Genomic DNA, 18,557 nt, shown 5'->3' with positions numbered 1-18,557 from the left:
TGCCCGGAGAAAACCCACGCGGGCCCGGGAAGAACATGCAAACTCCACACAGGGAGGGCCGAAGGTGGAATCAAACCCGCACCCTCCTAACTGTGAGGCGGACGTGCTACCCAGTGCATTTTACATTTTAACATTTTAATTGTACCCAAATAAACACACATAAAAAATATATTTGAACTATTTATTATGTAGAAAAAGCAAAACACCCCAAATAAATTCTAGCGCTTATTTGGTCTCATTTTACTACGAACGTTTTACTTTTTAAAAGATATATATGATATCATATATGAAAACTGGCAGCTCGGTGGAACACTGGTTAGCACGTCCGCCTCACAGTTCAGAGGGTGCGGCTTCGATTCCTCCTCCAACCCTCCCTGTATGGAGTTTGCATGTTCTCCCCTTGCCTGCGTGGGTTTTCTGCAGGCACTCTGGTTTCCTCCCACATCCCCAAAAACATGCATGGTAGGCTGATTGAGCACTCCAAAATGCCCATAGGTGTGAGTGTGAGCGCAGATGGTTGTTCGTCTCTGTTTGCCCTGCGATTGGCTGGCAACCGGTTAAGGGTGTCCCCTGATCGATGACTGCTGGGATAGGCTCCAGCAAGCCCATGACACCGGTGGGTACAAAGTGGTACAGAAAATGGATGGATAGATATATGAAAACTATATATTATAAAATATGGACGTGAAGTTTTTTTGGTTTATTATTTGGTTAATTCCTCATTTATGTGGCACCATTACACGCTAGTAAGCTTGAAACACGCATGAGATGTGTGAGAAAGGGCTGGAGTGAGAGGGAACGATGATGGGGAGGAGCGAGGGAAGGGAAGGTGCAGGGAGGTGGAGGAGAAGGCGTGTGGGAGGACGGAGACGGCAAGAGAGAGCGGTAGAGAGCGAGAGTCTCCAAATTCCGCTGCTGTCTCAGCATCCATCCTGCATGAGACGATGTTCCGGAGAGCAGGTGGCGCCGAGCGGAGGACACCCGCGAGCGGCCAAAATCAATAGGAGGACGACCGAGAGGAATAGTCGGCCATCACTTCTTCTTGTCTGGGCTTGATCTGCTTCAAACTTTCCACTCCTACGCACCACCTCCTGTGCAGTTTTTTTTTCTTTTTCTTTATTTTTTCCCCATTCAGCGGGGTGCACCGCCCAGCTGGAGCCGCGTAGAAGGCGAAGATAAGCGCTTGTGGAGATCTTCAAGTTCACCATCGAGGTGGAGGAATTATAGACGGACGAATTCCTCACAATCCTGTCTTTCCTTTCACACGGATTATGCGTTTGTAGCGCCAAGTAAATTCGAATCGGATTCGGATTGAGTCGGGGTGAGACAGACTTGACGGAGGATTTTTTTTCTCTCCTGCTGCTGTGAGGTAAGCGTTGAACGCATCACTTGCGCAAAGTTGCAATACGCTGACGTTCGAATGTCTGCTTAGCTCCCCACTTCATTTTGAGGAAAGGGGAGTGTTAGGTGAGGGGGGATGCAATGCGCGCTCCCACTGTGCACGCGTAACTGTGCGCCAGTTTGCACCTGAGCGCGTGGAATGGCCATCCAACGAGATGCTTTAATATGCACAAAGCATTGTTGAAGCCCCCCGTTACATTGTGACTTGCTTGCCTGTCTCCAGTTTCAGCTATCTGCTGATGGTGCCCCATTTCTTTTTTTTTTTTTTTGGGGGGGGGGGGGGGTATATCGCCGCTGAAAAAGTTAAACGCTTCATGTCTGTTTGCAACGCAATCAGGCAGGGGAAAAAAAAGCTTTTAAATTATGCATTTGCATCCTGGCCTGGCGGGTGCACTATATTGAAATATTTAAAATGACTGAATACTAGAACCTACCTGCTGACAATTAAATGTACCCTTTAGTGTGAGTAGGTAGAGAAAAAAGGGTATTTAAGAAGTAAGCCGATAGGTGGCTCAAGTGACCACGGCAAAGGAGTCCGACTGCATGGATGCACTCAACTGTTCTATTCGCTTAGTCCACATTTCAGGCAGGCTATATTCGAGTGGATGGTGAGTTTGGTGTGACTGGTGTCTGAGTGGATGACACAAGCTTGTCGCGCTTCCCACTGTCTTTAATGTTTTACATAGTGCTATGATGCAATTAAAAAAACAAAACAAGAACAACCGTTATATATGGTTTTGTAGTTTGTATATCTGTGTTCCCAAGATATGTGTAATCCTCCCCTATCTCTGCCGAAAGGGGGGTGTATTCATTTTTATTTTTTTACTATTTCTTCAACAGAGACAAACAGTTGTTTTTTCGTGTGATATTTCTACAGGGTGAGATAATGCGGCCACTGACTCACTGGATGGGCAATTGTACGAAGGGCGTCATTCATCGTTGACGACTGCATTTCATGCATTGGAAATGTATTAATTTTGTGGTTTACTAGTGTTAATCTGGAAGTACTGCTTCCTGTTAAAAGGTGGAGGAAGGTGTCCCTCAGGAACACTAACTTACTCCAGGGGAGTCCCAAATTGTGGGGCACCCCAAGCGGTGTGTGTGATTAAAAACGGTCCTCTTGTAATCAGTCACTGTGATGATTTGCAGTATTGCGATCTCTGTTAAAAAAAAAAGGATAAACCCATGACTTATTTTGAATTCTATTGATTTATTTTACTCATGAGGGATCTTTCTATCTGGCACAAGATGTCCTGAACCTGTGCATACAGTACCATAATACCGCAAGACTGTCAAGGCTTTCTGGAGTAAGATGTGCTACCCAGTGTCAGACAGACTGCAACTCATGTTTTGAATTTGAGATGGTACAATGAAATTGCTAAAACTTTCCATCAGAAGCACAAGCTATTTTTTTCTTCTTTTTTTGTGCGTCATCAGCGCAGGCAAAGTGACACGACCCCTACCCCTCCCATTATTGGTGCAAGCAGTCGGCAAACCTGATGACTTCTGGTCGTAAGAGTTATCTTTTTCGGGATTTTGAGTATGGTGGCTTGGTAGAAGAACATAATGCAAAATGTGCCTATAAAGAATGACTAATATTGCAGGCAATACATTTAATACATTATCACATTTACAACAGCGCCATCCATCACTCTTCATCATGACTAATCCAATGTAAGGTTAATATATACAGTAAATATAACACTGTTTTGAGGTTAGAATTAGCAGCTAGTAGCTGTGAGAGGTAGCATGTCTGCAATTGGTCAACTTTAGACCTGCGAGCAATGCAGATAAGTAGGTTAACTAGCGTGGCTAACATGCTCGCATACCTTTGTAGTCTTAAATCTGTGATGCCATTAAAATACCAGGAAGGTATTGGAGTAAGAAATATTGGTCTCTGTTATATTCTGGATTTGTGTCTGCTCTGGGATGTATAAAATCTATGCAGGGTACAATGACATTTCAAGACCAAGGTACTGTGGAGTGAAATGTTACTGCTCAGTTTCAGGGAGTTTGGTTTTAGTTATGATCTTGGCCTGTGTTCAGTAAAGGATGTCTTGATTCCTAACATTGGTTGGAACGTTTTTGCTTTGTAAAATAGAATGAAAAATAAAATAAAAATGATGATCCTAATCTATCTGTGCTCCCAACAGTGTTGTACCTGAACGCATTCAATCCGTTATCCAGTAAAGGATATCTTGATTCCTAACATTGATCGGAACGTCTTTGTTTTGTTACACAAAATAGAATAAAGAATAGAAAAATAATACTGTGCCACCAACAGTGTTTTACCTGAACGCGTTCAATGAAGGGAAGTTCATGAACTCGTTCATAATTTGGACGAACGTGAACGGAATGTAGCGCATATATATATATATATATATATATATATATATATATATATATATATATATATATATATGAATCTCCCAGCTGACTTCAGGTAGGAGGCAAGGGACACCGTGTACTGGTTTCCAGACCGCGGAGGAAACCCACGCAGGCACAGGGAGAACATGCAAAATGCACACTGGAAGGCTGGAGCTGGAATTGAACTGCACTGCACTTTCTTTGTAAAAAAAGAGAAGCCACACAAATGTACATTACTTAAATGCACATTGAGACCTATACATCAACATAGAATTAAAGACACTTGCAGTTCAACACAATTTTAACTTGCCACCTATTTGTCACTTGTACGTGCTATTATTATATTGATGCTCTTCAATTTGGAGGGCACCGTCAAAAACAAGCCCTTCACTCAGAAGCACCACAATGTATTTTTAGCTCGTCCAAGGACATAGGAAGAGGGAAAAAAAAATCAATGACGACAGGGACAGGGAATGGGTTTCAAATTCAACGTTATATTTTCTCTCGGCAAAGACGTTTGACTACAGTTGGAACTGATAGTGTATCATATGAAACCCAGACAGGAGTCTTGTATGTATGATTTCAGCATATGTAGTATCATTGCTTCCAGTCGTTCCAAAATATTTGGGCTGCGATGTTTAATTGCAATTGGCTGCTTTGGGTCCGCTGGACCCGGGTGCAGAAAAATCATACTCTGTCCCACCACTTTCGAATCTGCCCCTGTGGGACCACCGCGCAATATGCTCCAGCAGATGTGTCGTTTAGTATGAGACGTGCCTGCTCGCTCATCACAAGTCGTTCATTAATAATAGTGGTATAGAAATACACCAGTGTGTGTTTGCTTGTGTGCTGGATTTTGTCAAATTAGCAGAGATCTTGTCAGTGGCGTAGCCGAGCCAGGGCGGCGTCCCGGTTAGGACTCCCTGCGCCCCGGTTGAAAAAAATCGAGCTTTTTCGATTCTTCATTTTCATGGCGTTTTTTCTTTCCGTCTTGCACGAATGTGCTTGCGCTATTCTATGTGCGCGATGTTATCCATTCACCGTTTGCCTCCCAGACCCGGATGTTGTTTAAGCGATCAGCGAACTGCGTGGGTGATGTTCGATTTTTTTCCTGTGGGCGCGCACCCCTACTGGAAAAATTCCTGGCTACGCCACTGGATCTTGTGGTGCCTCCATGAAAATAAGACATTTCAAACAAAATGCAATAGAAGCTCAAGCAACAATGGTGGTGTCAATGGACACTATATTTGAATTAATCAGTAACATCAGGTGACCAACAATAAATACCTAGTTATGCATTGAAATTGGGTATTTGTAGCAATAAATCCAAGTTTATGTCGTAGACAATGATAGTTTTGCTTGCGTTTCGAGTTTCAGCTTCAAGTGAGAGCTTTCTAATTTCCCAGCAGTCTTGAATGCATACACTTTAAAATGAACCGTCTTTCAGTCACATAAAACCTAAAACAAACGTTCCGTTTTTAAGATTAGCATTTTGTACTTTCTCTTTGAGTTTTGCTGCAGTGAACTCAATGGGGCCTGCATCGCTTGGGCCCACTATTGGTCAATGAGTATCCCTCCATCTGGTGTGGAATGCTACTAGTTGCAAAGGGCTCTCTCAGGGAGGTGGGGTGGAGGATTTCCTGTGAGGAGTGAAAAGGGCCATGTGGGCCACCGAGCCAGCTCTCCGAGACAGCGGCATGGTGGCTGGTGTCGCGTTGAAGCGTGACCTTCCTGGCGGTTCCGACGATGGCAATAAGCGCCTCTCTACCTTGGCAGACATCTCCTTTGTGAGAGTATGAACAAGAAGCTTTAGATGAGGTTGAGGGGGTGACACCGCTGCTGAAAACAACGCAAAACAAAGAGGTCTAGACAGAGAGGGGAGAAAACAAGCTCATGGTAGTTCAAAAGTAGACATTTGCCATGGTGACTTTGACATCCTATAAAACAAACATGAAAATAATCATGCAGAGTCAGCAGTCTTAACTCAAATAATACTGAACAAACCCGATAAAAGGGTGTTAAAATTGCCTGGGTTTGGGTTTCAAATTATGCTTTTTTTAGGTTTTGAAATTAGGATTTTCAAATTAGGTTTTCAAGTTTGGGCTAGACCCTAACTGATTACTGTTTCAATCATAGCTAAAGGCTGAAGTTCAATTAAGTATTTCATATTCGGGTAACTAACAGTCCTTGTGCAGGTCCACCTAATAGAAGGAATGACGCATTCATAGACGTTTGTTTTTGCAAGGAGCAAAAAGAGAACAAGGACACAACTGAGTGTGTTGTACTGAACGTTCCTGTTGGCTGCTTGACTCATTGAGCTTGAATCTGATTGAATTGGTTCCGTGACTCCCCATCAAGAGGCTGAGTGATCACTGGAGCCCAACTCCACTCACTATTGATGAAGACATGGGACTGTGCTTGGCGTTCAAGTAACAAATGGACTCATCATTGGATTTTGTTTCACTCGAAACTTCTGTCCCTAACCCTAACCCTTCATTGCGACTTTGTGCACTTGCTAAAATAAGACAGGTTTCACACAGGGAGTAGCAATTCAAACATTGGTTAGGGTTTCAAGCTAGAGTTATTCTTTAAAATAAAAAAGTTTCAGCCTCATGTTGCGATTTTAGCTTTTGTTTGGAGACCTACATAGAATGTGCTTGGGAATGGATCTCAAAAGAGGGTTTTGAATTCATTTGAAATCATGATTTACACCCTGTGTTTTTGTTCCAATTTATGTTTTCAAGATTAATGTTTCAAAGCAGGGTTTCAAGCGCAGGATAGGGTTTCAATCAAACCAAGATTTGGTTGATTTTAAATTATGTTTTCAGGCTTGGGCCAATGTTTCAAGAGGATTTTAAATTACAACTTAAATATTTTTTTACAGTTCCAAATGAGGGCCTTGAGTCTAAGGTTGTGTTCCAAATGATGCTTCTAATGAAGCCTACATATACTACATACTGTGCATGGTCACAATACTCCACAACGCTCATTGACCTTAATCATGAGTAAACACCAGCCTCTGCTCTTGTCAACGCATGTCGTCGTCACGCCTCCTGAATGAAAAATCAATGAGCTTTAATTAGCTCTTGTGTTAGGTTTTCTTCTCCCTACCACTCTGAGCTATTTCCTGGATGGATGAAAGAGTTTGAGGGGTGGTTGGGGGGGCAGCATTCTAAGGACCACCTCAGGGCGAGGTCAACTTGTCCAGCTCCATCTTCTGGTCGAAGCCTGGAGGGGCTTTTTGTAGCTACTGTATCGAGATTAAATTTAGTTTTGTGTGTGTGTGTGTGTGCATGCGTGTGTGCCTTGTGCCTTGTGTGCGTGTGTGTGTCTGTGAGAGTGTGTGTGTGTGTGTGTGTGTGTGTGTGTATGTTTGTGTGTGCAAGTGAGTGGACTTCTGTGTTTGTGTGCACGCTTGTGTGTGTGTGTGCGCGTTTGTGTGAGTGCGTGCGTGCGTGCATGCGCGAGAGTGAGCGTGCATGTGCACATGTAGCTCCAGGGAATATAAATTGCAGTTCACATACTGGACACCATGATAAAATTGCATTCGATAGATTCCAGGAAATTGGGACATTTCCAACCTCAGACTAGGAAAAGTACAATGTTGTACAACTCACTGAAATACTATATATAAACTACATCGTTGTACCTTGAGATATGAGTTTGATTCGCTCCGTGATTATAATCTATATAATCACATAATACCCTTCCCCATTGAAATGAATAGAAATACAATTAATCTGTTCCAGTCCCCTCAAAAACTACCCAAATTAACATTTTTTAACATGTTTTGTCCCATAAGAAGAATTGTACTCAACAGATTTGCACTGTATAAACAGAGTACCGTATTTTCCGGACTATAAATCACTCCGGAGGAAAAGTCGCAGCAGCCATAAAATGCATAATAATGAAGAAAAAGACATATATAAGTTGCATCGTAGTATAAGTCACACTTTTGGGGGAAATTTATTCGATAAAATCCAACACCAAGAACAAACACGTCATCTTGAAAGGCAATTTAAAATAAAATTAGGATAGGCAACAACAGGCTGAACGAGACAGTATGCTAACGTTACATAAACACATAAACAAGAAACTGAGAACGTGCCTGACATAACATATTAAGAGTTATTCAAATAATTATAGCATAAAAAACATGCTAACATGTTTATCGAACTATCCGTGTCACTCCAAATCATTAAATTCAGCGAAATCTTCATCTTCTTAAACAACTCCGCTAACTCCGGAAGTAGAAGATGCAGCGCTTCCTCTTCTACGTGGCTTACAACAATCTCGTCAGTTGCAGTTCCAGTTATTCCACAGGCCTTGAGCGCCCTCATGCGGTTTAATGTGAAATACTTGGACTAAATTTTAAATACACAGTTTAAAAGTAACATGGCAATTTTAGAATAAACAGGACGTTTTGACATTTCGGGTTGACTTCCTCTATAAGGTTTCGAGTCAGGGTTGGGGTTTGAATGTAGGGTTTCAAGCCAATTTAAGTGATTCAGTTTAGAATTTCAAGCCAGTAATAGGGTTTCAAACAAAGATTAGCCTTTCAAGTGAAAACATAATAAAAAGAAAAAGCATTGCTACATTATTGGAATTGCAAAAAGTAGCACAATCTAGTGGACAAAGCCAGTTGTTGTAATTAAATTCTTAACTTGGAGTAGAAGACACTGGAACAATGTTGAACGTTCGCTGGTTATTACTGAACGGTAAAACATCTTTATCATTATTATTAAGATGGTGTCCCTTTTGCACGTGAGGGAGCGAAAACAAACTCCAGCCAAATCGGTCACTACAGGTTAATTAAAGGCCATATTATAGAAATGTGTCTTTAAACGTGTCTTAAATGTTTCTAGTGAGGGAGCAGTTCTGATATACATTGGTAGGGCATTCCAAAGCTCTGGAGCCCGAATAGAAAATGCTCTAGACCCTGCATACATTTTCTTGGCCCTCGGTGTCACTAAAAGACTAGCGTTTTGCGAACAAAGGTTACGAGACGGAACATAAGGAACAACTAGGTCGACGAGGTATGAAGGTGCTAAGCCATGCAGTGATTTATAGGTAAATAGAAGAACCTTGAAGTCACATCTTAAATGGATCGGGAGCCAATATAAGTTTGCTAATATTGGGGTAATGTGATCAAATTTTCTTGTCCGTGAGAGCAGCCTCGCAGCAGCATTTTGTACTAACCAGACTTTTGATGCTGGATTTAGGAAGACCAGAGAATAATGCATTACAGAAGTCCAGGCGCGACATGACGAACGCATGTATGATAGTTTCCGCATCACCGGTCGAGAGGATCGGACGAATCTTAGCATTATTACGAAGATGAAAGAACGCAATTCTGGTTATATTCTTAATGTGCTTTTGAAAGGAGAGCGTTTGGTCAAATATTACCCTAGATTAGTTACAGTATCGCTCTGAGTGATAGTACAGTTATCTATAGTTATAGTGATTTCCTTAAATAAGTATTGATAACGAGTTGGACCAATTATCAACATCTCAGTTTTATCTGGGTTAAGACGAAGGAAGTTGAGAGACATCCATTGCTTGATCTCCGCAAGGCACGCCTCAAGATTACAACAGTCCCGCGGATCTGTCATCGATAACGGCATATATAATTGGGCTTTGAACATGTTCTCTAAATTCTCTGCTTGACTGCCATGCACAGGTCTTGTTGGCCACTGTTTAGTTTTGCGTTAGTTTTTTATTAGGTTTTTCCTTTTTCCCTTTTACGAAAGATCAAATTTATTTTCAAACTCACTTGCTCTCAAAATACTGCAAAAAAGTGGAATTGGTTTTGTGCGTCATAAGTAAAGTTACATCCTAAAACTAGCTCACCCTGGTGCTTGTGCAACTTCAATCTCCACTGGGCTGCATTGCTCTATACACCCCCCCCCCCCCCCCCCCGTCTCATATTGAATACAAATTGTCTCGTGGATGTGACAATTTGAACTTTTTAACTTTGCATGGCTCTAGCAAAAGTACGCTGTGTGCAGAGAGGCCAAGGACTTGAGCTGAAAGGCTGCCGTGCTTTTGGTCCTCCTCCTCGGTGGCCCTCGTTTCCTTTTTTAGCCGCGACGACATCCTTCTGATCCCATTACCTTTTAGAGACTCACCACTTTCAACTGTCGACAGGATAGGGAACAGGAAAAAAAAAAGCAGAAGCGCATAAATAATGTAGTCCTCGGGTGTATCCGCCTCCAGATCAATGGCAACACAAAGACCATCTACAAAGGCGCTTGGCTCAAGGCCACAAATGATCACTTCCTCTGTATGCCGCCCCCTCGCCCCACGTGCTCTTCGACGCCGCCGGCCCCACAGAGACTCAATTATTTCTTTGTGTTGGTTAGCTCTTGTTTGAAACAGAGCAAAGCGAATATTTGAACTCAGCGAGGCAATGGCTAAGATCTTTGGTGACACGGAAACAGCAGATGGAATGAGGAAGGGGGACAAGGAAATGGCGCAATGCTGAGAATTTCTCGGGAGGACAGAGGTTGTGGCAGCGTTCCAAACGAATAGCGTTGAACTTAAACGAGCAATTAAACAACACCCAAGCGTTTCAGCGCAGCTGACGGAGCAGCTCGGAGCATTTAAGCGAGTCGTGGAAACCCTAATGGATGCTTCTTTAGAGGAACATTAACAGATGTTCCTTCTCACATCAACTCAGTTTACCTTATTGCGTCTTTTCTGAAGCATCAGACATTCAATGACACTTTAAAGGTGGTCGTATAAGGTTTGAGTCTAGCAGAGGCCAAAAAGACAAGTTGAACAAGGTTCATATTTGAGAATGAATAGGAACTGGCTTCATGTTCGATGTTAACTAACTCTTAACTATCTTTTCTCGTATAGCTCACAAAATGCAATGCTAGTTTGAGAGGCAGCCACTCAGATATTGTCATTGGGGTGCTAAAAAGGAAGTTGAACTCATTTGTAATTGTAAAGTGATGCCAAACTGGAAAAGAAATTTGAAATGCTTTCATTTTCAACCTCAACTGTCTTTTTTCAGATATCTTACAGAATTTAAGAGGGTTAAAGGGTATTGCCATTTAGTGTTCTCAAAAGGGAGCTGCACTGCTTTTAAATTTGAAATGGTGTTGAACTGGTTTCTATTTAAAATCATCAGCATTCTTGCCCGAGACTGCGATAGTTTACTGCAAATCACCGTCGTGTAGTGGCGGCGATCTTGTGACGGCCATCTTGTGTCAGAAATCGTTTCAAGTCAAAAAGGCTCTTCTTGCTCTTGCATCAACAGATAATCTCAGATTAATTACTGAGTGACCTGTTTGATGGTACCATTATTTGCAATTCTGGCCGGCACCACATAACAACATTACAATATCTCCAATACATTTGGTCCTCCTTTTCCCCTCCCAGCACAAACTGCCGATTTCCCGCCTTGCCGCTATGGATGCGCCAGTCTTATCGAGTATTTGAGCGAAGGATGAGGCGCTCTGCTAAAATTAGATCAAAAGGTCGACACTCCACGGGCATCAAACAGGCGGCGTGGTGTGGCGCTCCAGCGCGGTCGCTGCGCGCCACTGGGCCGACTCAGATGTTGTACCGCTGGTAATCAGTGGAGACAGCGTTTCATGTGCACTTCTAAAACTTGCGTAGCGTCGCAAAAACTGCACAGCTTAGTGGAAACACAGGCTTTGCTTTTCGAATTGCAAGCACATAGCAATATTTTGAATGATATATTATAAATGTGGGGTTTAAATATGTATGTGTATGCAGCTCTATGCATTATGCATTAACCAGTAAATACGACGCATGACATGACATAACCTCGGTCCTTTTACATTTTTGACTGTGCGTCATGAAGCTTTAACTCCCAGCTGTTGCCTCCGCTTTTGACGCTTGGTGTTATGAAAGCTGCAATGACAAACAAATATTATCGTTGCTTGTGGGATTTTAGTCCGAATAAAAGTGGCAGCTTTTGTTGTTGCTTTTGGGACGAAACAAATGTTGACTCACCACTGACGTCAGTGACGTTTGATGCACTGCAATGATGGAAGGGATGCTGTAAGGATGCGAGGCATTGATGAAATGGAATTTCAGGAGTTCAGCAATATACTAATTTTTAATTTGAGCCAGGTAGACATTGGGAGCCCGCTATGAACCAGATGTCACATTTGTATGAAAAAAGTCGCAATACATCAAAAAGTCAATTCAAAACACCCACCCAACTCAATTTCTTCAGCTGGGTGGAAAAAAACAAATCGCTAGACATGGAAAGCCGTCCATTTTCTGACAGCTTGCAATTATGTATCCTTACACATAGCATTACTTGCTCAATCGCAAAAAAGGCAGCCACTTAATGCTGTTGAGAACAACAATTGCATACTTCTGGCAGAAAGTACAAAATGCCTAAATAAAAACACCCACCACATTTCCCATTCCAGCCTCACACAAGCACGTAAAAGCTCACAATCTCAAGGAGATAAAATACTTATATTCTGCGACGACCGATATGTTTGTTGCATGCTAACAATTTATTTAACTACAGTGTTGTATTTCTAGAATTTGTTTTATATTTATTGCTCTAGATTTCAATGTCACTGTTCAATATTCTGCTTGATCTATATATATATATATATATATATAAACAGCAATGATGTTTATTGTGATAGTTTTTGGTTTTAAAAATGTGTTCTTGACAGGGAGAGTTTTGCATATTCTCTTATAACTGTGATATGGCTGGATTGAGAATTAACCAATCACATTCAAATTCATGTTAAATGGGCATACACTCATATCTGCCACCATTAAAAGTGGCTCTGCTTAACCCCAGATGAACTTAATATGTTCTAGAGGGCTTCTCGTGACATTGACATCCTGGCTTTGTGTCTTTTGGGATCTGATCCGGGAATCCTCATTTGATTAAGTTTATTTTATTAAAGAAATGTTTACGTCATTTGACAGTAAGTGTGATTGTTTACCAAAGTACCTCTTTCTCCCTTTACTATAATAATATAACATATTATAACCAACTTTATTCTTAGGATGCCTTGGCAATTAATTGTTTTGCATGTATCGTCTTGAGTTATTTGCTGCCAACCTATTAAAATCACTTTAACTGTAAGACCGTCACCTTGAACATATCGTTCGTGCACGATGAGGACATCATTAAATTTGTCGTCTGATGGAATGAACGGTATCTCTTGGCCGATAACCTTGCGTAGCACTTAAATGAGCCGACCTAAATTAAAGGAAGGCTTCACCTTGGTGCTAAATAATTTTCCAAGCCATCATTTTGGAAGAGGAGTAATGAAGGCCCCACTTTTTATTATCATGCTTACCTCCGCTTTGTTGGCCCGCTCGTGTGCTATGTCCACTCAGAACTGCAGTGGCATGGCAGGGTGCTGAGAGGTGATGCACGACCTCACGGGCTGACACATGCAAAACGAACATGACTCACACTCATACCTGTGGGCAGCTTTAACCTACGTGTCTGCAGATCCTTCTTCTTTTTTTTCATAGTTTTTTAGATTACATGACTGGAAATCCACTGAGGCATTTTACGCTTAGTGCCTTGTTTGTTGTGCAGCTGTTTCGCTAAAAAAAGTTCTCCCTTTTTCGTCACCATGCAAATGTTTCCAATTCCCAACATGTACTCTGATCTTGCCTTGTTGTGATGAGAGCATCATTGCTTCTATCTTGTCGGCATTCTCCACATTGTTAAATATAGGCAGAGTGTTGTCTCTGGTCTGCACACATACAGATGCAGTGGTGTCTTTGCTTGATGCTCGCTTTTGTTGTGATGCCTTAAAGTGGTTTCACTGTATTTAAGGAGGAGTCTCACTGAGAAGCAAAGGTGTGCACATATAGCAAAGGTCATTTTTTGTGGGTGGGTGGGTTGATCGATACATACTTTATACTTTAAACAGACAAAGTAAATGTACACACGCACACAAACACGCACACACAAAAGCACAATAAAAAAAAAAACACCACAAAAACATAAAATTTTTCCAAGACAGGCAAGGAAACTGTTTTAAAGCTGTTGAATGCACTAGAGGGGGAGCTACGTGATGCGTTGCACCTGTCTTATGGCAGTGGCGGCGGCAGCCATTCTGTCTCTCGACGTCTTGTAGTGCGTCACAAGCGATTGCTGTTTGTCATCGTTAGGCTGTCAGTGCTGTTTGGGTACCACACAGATCTGATGCTCCCTTCTCTAAAACTGCAACGATGGCAAAAACATTCACTTTTCCCCAATGTATACCAACAATAGATGTCACTCCCAGGCATAACTCTGCCTAATTTATCTCAATGGATGATTTCAATTGAGCTAAAATAGGGTCTAGAGTTGGGATTAGGTTTAGAGTAAAAGGTTGGATTCAACCAGGTTGGGGTTTGTTCGGGATTGAGTTTAGAAGGTTGGGGTTAGAGGTTGTTGGACAGAAGTTACGGTTACGATTCGTCTTTTGCTGTTAACTTCTAAAACATTGAACAACTTCTTAATCAGAGTATCACTAAATGGATTGTTTTACTCCACTAAAGGTATAAAAATAACGCTCCCTTTTTTAGGCTGCTCCTTACTGAACTGAGAAAAAAATAGTACAGTCAATCCAAGTTTCACCCTCTGCATCCATACAGTGATAGTTTCCTGTTTGAGAAATTCTCTGGCTGATGACTTGATGAAAGGATGATGGTTCTTGTAAAGGGGATCATGGTGAGAGTGTCTGTTCTTGTTCTCCATGATGACTCGTGGTCATTTAGTAGCGATCCATCTGCTCCTAAATCGTCCATTTCCGTCTTTGTCACAAATGGAATTGGTAAACTGTTGAAAGCCCACCGAGTGGAACAACATCTTGGTGATGGCTGTATCGTGGTCACAAAGCTGGTGTGGTTGTTACAAAATAAACCTTGGCATCTTGCCTAGGTAAAATAAATGGAAGGTTTATTTTCTTCAAGAAAATAATATGCTCCATGTTGAGTCACACATCATACAATTATCCCGATTGCTCCTCTCGCCACTTATGATAACCACCACCTTACAATAACAATTAACACAACAACTACAACATTCAAGTGACAGTGAGTTGACTTCCATAGATTCCAGCACAGTGCTGTTGAGGACATGACTGCCTTGTCAAAAAAAGATGAACATGGTGCCGCTGAATGAATAAGAGCCAAACATGAGGAAAAGGAAAGGCACCTCAGAATGCAAATGTTTGCCACTGATAAAATTTTGGCAGTCAACTAAAATTGAGTAAATTGTGTTTACATGATAAGGTGAGATTTTTTTTAATTTTTTTCTTCTGGTTATGACACACTGGCCTCCTCCCTTTTGTCTTACATAAGACGCCATCGCAGCAGAACAACACAAGCACTTAATGGAGACGCTCAGCTGCTATTAGCCACCATTATACACAAGCTGAGCTTGTCATGGTCTAATAGATGTCAGGACATTTGGAAAACTTACTTGAGGAAATAACTGTCTTCTTTTGCACTATTAAAAAGACTCACAGTGCTTTAAATGAGGGTTTAAAAGGAAGTTTTCAAGTCTGGGTGTCAAGGAAGAATTTTTCAAATGAGGTTCAAGGTTCCAATATAGGGTTTCAAAGTGGGGTTAGGTTTTCAAACTCGGGGCTAGGTTTTTAAGTTAGGGTTAAGCTTTTCATGTGTCGGAATATTAAGACATCTTAGTTGAGAAAATAAATATCTTTACCGTTTTTTTCCATGTATAATGCGCCCCCATGTATAATACGCACCCTAAAAATGGCATGTTGATGCTGGAAAAAAGCCTGTACCCATGTATAATACGCACCCAAATTTTGACTCCTACTTAAATCCGTGAACGTAAAATTATTTCAGAAAAAAGATCATCTTTGGGAACAACCGGATGTTATTCTGCCGGTCAGTATCATTGCGCATGCGCTAGCATACTCAATAGCGAAGGATTTGTTTAGGGTACATTGTGACAGCAAACGAGCAGGTGATCTAGTAAGCGTCTGATACGAGAGCATTGTGTTCGTATGGAGTGTGTTTGAAGTGAACAGCAGAGAAGAAAGCGCATCTGTAATGGCGGCCTCTGTAAGATATCCGGATTTAAAAAAAAAAATAAAAGATTTTTTTTTTTTGTACCCATGTATAATGCGCACCCCAAATTTTAGGACAATAAATTAGTTAAATTTTGCGCATTATACATGGAAAAAAACGGTATTAACCATTACATGACTCTTGTAGCGCATATAATTAACCAGCTCAGTGGCCTAAGTGGTAGAGTGTCCGCCATGAGACTGGAAGGTTGTGGGTTCAAACCCTGGCCGGGTCATGCCAAAGACAATAAAAATGGGACCCATTGCCTCCCTGCTTGGCATTAAGGGTTGGAATTGGGGGGTATAATCACCAAATGATTCCCGAGTGAGGCACCGCTGCTGCTCACTGCTCCCCTCTCCCCCAGGGGATGGATAAAAATCACACGGGGATGGGTTAAATCAGTGCTTCTCAATTATTTTCTGTTACGCCCCCCCCTAGCAAGAAGAAAACTATTCGCCCCCCCCCCCCCCCCCCCACCGTGACTATCCTAACTTGTCTTGTAAGTCGTAAAATGTTGCACTGTCGCAAACGTCACAGAAGTAACAATGAGAGCGCCACTGCCCCCTGCATACAGACAAATGGTGAGAGCGTCCAGGCCGGTTCGCAAGCAGGTACGGGTGTGGCCTGAGGGTGCCTCTGATGCACTGCGTGACTGCTTTGGCTCTACTGACTGGGACATGTTTAGGAGGGCTGCCACTTGCGACGATCGGACAGACATTGAGGAGTATACTGACTCTGTTTCCTCCTACATCAGGAAGTGCATTGATGATGTGACTCTCTCAAAATCCATCGTCACTCGGGCTAACCGGAAGCCATGGCTGACAGGGGCTGTCTTCAGGCTGCTGAGGGCCAGGGACAAAGCCTTTAGAGCAGGGGATGAGGCTGGCTTGAGGACTGCGAGGGCCGACCTGTCCCGGGGCATCAAAGAAGCAAAGAGGGCGTTCTCGTGCAAAATTACCGCCCACTTCAAGGACAGCAGGGACGCACGGAGCCTTTGGCAGGGCATTCAGACCATCACGGATTACAAGCCCGCGCCGCAGAGCTGACACCAACACCGCATCACTGGCGAAGAAAGCCCAGCGCCGCCTGTACTTCCTGCGGAAACTCAGGCGAGCGAGCGCTCCTCCGGCCGTCATGACTGCATTTTACCGCGGCACCATTGAGAGCGTCCTCTCCAGCTGTATTGCTGTTTGGGGTGGCGGCTGCACTGACTACAACTTGAAGGCCCTGCAGCGCATAGTGAACACGATTGGCAAGATTATTGGTGCTTCGCTCCCCTCCTTGAAGGACATTTACACCTCCCATCTCACCCGCAAGGCGACCACGATTGTGAGTGATGTGAGTCACCCCGCTCACTCTTTGTTTGAGCTTCTGCCCTCTGGGAAGAGGTACAGGAGCCTGCGCTCTCGCACCACCAGACTCTCTAACAGCTTTATACTCCAGGCTGTTAGAATCCTGAACTCGCCACCACCTAACAGCCTGGAGTATAAAGCTGTTAGAGAGTCTGGTGGTGCGAGAGCGCAGGCTCCTGTACCTCTTCCCAGAGGGCAGAAGCTCAAACAAAGAGTGAGCGGGGTGACTCACATCACTCACAATCGTGGTCGCCTTGCGGGTGAGATGGGAGGTGTAAATGTCCTTCAAGGAGGGGAGCGAAGCACCAATAATCTTGCCAATCGTGTTCACTATGCGCTGCAGGGCCTTCAAGTTGTAGTCAGTGCAGCCGCCACCCCAAACAGTAAAGTAAATTTGCAAGATAATTTTTATGTTTCAAAGTAGGATGTTGAATCTGTTTTAGGGTTTCAAAGTAGGGTTAAGATTTCAAGTCAGGGTTCCAAGTCCAGACTTCAAGTATGGTCAAGGCTTTTAAACAATGGTTAGAGTTTCAACCAGCCTTGGTTATGTTTTCAAGCAAGGTTTTCAAGCCTGGATTATGGTTTAAAGTTAGATTTAATTTTCAGTGTCAAGTGTATGTTACGTTTTCAAATTACCGTAATTTTCGGACTATAAGTCGCGGTTTTTTTTTTCATAGTTTGGGTGGGGGGGCGACTTATACTCAGGAACGATTTATATGGGTTTTTTTTTCAAAGATTTTCCCAAAAAATAAAATAAAGTGAAACCGCGATAAACAAACCGCAATGTAGCAAGGGATTACTGTAATTTGAATTTCAAGTGACGACAGCAGCGCAACGTCGCGTCAGCAGCAGCTCGTCGAGTCAATCTTTGTCCTTTATGTAAACAACCGCCGCGCTGCTGTCGCAGCGTCGCAACAACACGTGAGCAACAACAGGCTAAACAATAGGTATGCTAACGTGACATAAACACAAACTAAGAACTGAGAACGGCCCTGACGTAAAATTCAGAGTTATTAAAAAAACTATTACATAAATAACACGTTAATAAAACCATCTGCGTCACTCCAATTCATTAAATCCACCAATCGTCCTTTGTCAACAATGCGTGCGCGCCGCTGACGGGTCTTGCACTTCAAAATATTCCACAGGCCCATATAACGATATATAATTTATATATCAAATAACTATTATATAAGCAATAATGTTATCAAACCATCTGTGCACTCTAAACCATTAAATCCATCGATCAAATTCCTCGTCCTTTGTCAACATCGCCGCGCGTGCGCCCTGACGTCAGCCTCGTCGTTATTCCACAGATCTACTATATAACCATATTGTAGCGTTAACAAAGTTCAAGGAAAGACGTGGGTTTGGTAAACGGCT

At 42.6% G+C, this 18,557-nt stretch overlaps 1 protein-coding gene across 1 annotated transcript in view; it reads left to right on the top strand.

Annotated features, from left to right (window-relative positions):
- The first annotated feature begins 852 nt into the window (after nt 1-852).
- lingo2 (leucine rich repeat and Ig domain containing 2) overlaps nt 853-18,557 on the top strand; it is a 178,373-nt gene continuing 160,668 nt past the window's right edge. Inside the window, exon 1 of the mRNA XM_061289956.1 lies at nt 853-1,369. The gene's annotated coding sequence lies outside the window, so the exon portion shown is untranslated. The remainder of the gene's footprint in view (nt 1,370-18,557) is intronic.

The sequence above is a fragment of the Syngnathus typhle genome, linkage group LG1 (genome assembly GCF_033458585.1).
Source record: "Syngnathus typhle isolate RoL2023-S1 ecotype Sweden linkage group LG1, RoL_Styp_1.0, whole genome shotgun sequence".
Taxonomy (NCBI): domain Eukaryota; kingdom Metazoa; phylum Chordata; class Actinopteri; order Syngnathiformes; family Syngnathidae; genus Syngnathus; species Syngnathus typhle.
This window is presented reverse-complemented; position numbering and strand designations above follow the sequence as displayed.